Raw genomic sequence first — 2,336 nt, 5'->3', positions numbered from 1 at the left:
GAACGCCACGCGAGTATCTGACCGCTACGCCACGGGGACTGCGCAATGATAGCAGTAATTGGTTCTTATGTGGTTCTCAAGCTATATCTTGCTCTAGTTAGGCCCCATTTAGATTATGCAGTTCAGTTTTGGTCGCCATATTATAGAATGGATATAAATTCACTTGAACGTGTCCAGCGTAGGATGACTAAGTTAATTCCCCAAATTAGAAATCTTTCATATGAAGAAAGATTAACAAAGCTTAAGTTGCATTCACTGGAAAGGCGAAGAGTTAGGGGTGACATGATAGAGGTTTACAAGTGGCTGAATGGACATAACAAAGGGGATATTAATAGGGTATTAAATGTATCAACACAAGACAGAACACGAAACAATGGGTATAAATTGGATAAGTTTAGATTTAGGAAAGACTTGGGTAAATACTGGTTCAGTAACAGGGTTGTTGATTTGTGGAACCAATTGCCGCGTAACATTGTGGAGGTGGGGTCCCTCGATTGTTTCAAGCGCGGGTTGGACATGTATATGAGTGGGATTGGGTGGTTATAAATAGGAGCTGCCTCGCATGGGCCAATAGGCCTTCTGCAGTTGCCTTTGTTCTTATGTATGTTCTTATGTAATGCCGACTTTGATGCAATCTATAGCAAGATGCGCAGCCAGCGCTGCGTTGGGAATACTCGCTCTCGGGCGAAGATATTATTGAGTGCTATCTAGGCGCTATCTAGGCCTACAAGGAGGCTGGAGAGAGAGACACACAGAGTATAATTAGGAGGAACTGTGAACTTTGCAGTGAAGAAATTAGGATAGTTAATCCTTTATTATGAAAAGCAACATTTTCCCCTCTCCCTGACAAGGGGAAGTTGACAAATCAACCTGGCCTCTTAAAAAGAACGTCGTTTTTGGCCGTTTGCCCGTATGGCCGAATTTGGACGTAATTTGAAAATGAAAAAAAAAATGAAAATAAATTTGTTTTTTTTTTCAACAACAGTAAGTCAAGGGTCCTCTGATAGGTTAGGTGGGCAGGAAATTCTCATAAAGTTTCAAAACGTTATGAAAAACGTTAATTTAAAGTGTCCTCTCATAACCTCAGCGCGTACGCCGTACGACTCAAACAGAAAACGGAACAGAACGTCACTTTTGTGAGTCGATTTAATTTCATATTACGTCCAAATTTGGCCATAGCGGCGCTTACGAGCCAAAAGTGACGTTATTTTTAAGAGGACGGGTTGGGTTATGAGTCTGCACGTATCTGTGTGGAGGACTCTGCAACTCAAGCAACCTTGTACACACGCAGGCGAGGAGTCACAATAACGTGGCTAAAGTATGTTGACCAGACCACACACTAGAAGGTGAAGGGACGACGACGACGTTTCGGTCCGTCCTAGACCATTCTCAAGTCAATGAGAATGGTCCAGGACGGACCGAAACGTCGTCGTCCCTTCACCTTCTAGTGTGTGGTCTGGTCAACATTGCACACACACACACACTCCAGTAGGCGTCTCGCACTTCATTTACAGCAAGGACATATACAACATCACTCATCAAACCACAACAACATCCTGAATCATAACAATGTAGTTGGGAAACACAGCCGTCAAAAGGTCAACATATCTTTTTGTTTCAGTGTCAGAGTAGTTGACAGGTGGAATGCATTAGGCAGTGATGTGGTGGAGGCTGACTCCATACACAGTTTAAAATGTAGATATGATAGAGCCCAGTAGGCTCAGGAATCTACATCAGTTGATTGACGGTTGAGAGGCGGGACCAAAGAGCCAGAGCTCAACCCCCCACCGAGGACACCAAGATGAGTGCACTTGAAGCCATCTTCACCTGCGTCTCAGCGGTAATCACAGGTAAGACTGCAATAATTATCATAGTAATTATTATATTATTATACACCTGCAATATGATCAACCGGACTCGGGAGTTGACGATGGTGTATAGTGAAGCTGGAGTATAGTGAAGCTGGTGTATAGTGAAGCTGGTGTATAGTGAAGCTGGTGTATAGTGAAGCTGGTGTATAGTGAAGCTGGTGTATAGTGAAGCTGGTGTATAGTGAAGCTGGTGTATAGTGAAGGTTCACTGTATTGTATCTCGTGTGTGTATAGTGTGAGACCCCTCAAACACCCTCACTGTAGTCGTCCTTGTAGCAGTGAAGATGTATGCTGTAGTCGTCCTTGTAGCAGTGAAGATGTATGCTGTAGTCGTACTTGTAGCAGTGAAGACGTATGCTGTAGTCGTCCTTGTAGCAGTGAAGACGTATGCTGTAGTCGTACTTGTAGCAGTGAAGATGTATGCTATAGTCGTCCTTGTAGCAGTGAGGACGTATGCTGTAGTCG

The sequence above is a fragment of the Procambarus clarkii genome, chromosome 36 (assembly GCF_040958095.1).
Source record: "Procambarus clarkii isolate CNS0578487 chromosome 36, FALCON_Pclarkii_2.0, whole genome shotgun sequence".
Lineage (NCBI taxonomy): Eukaryota > Metazoa > Arthropoda > Malacostraca > Decapoda > Cambaridae > Procambarus > Procambarus clarkii.
Note: the sequence above shows the minus strand (reverse complement) of the source record.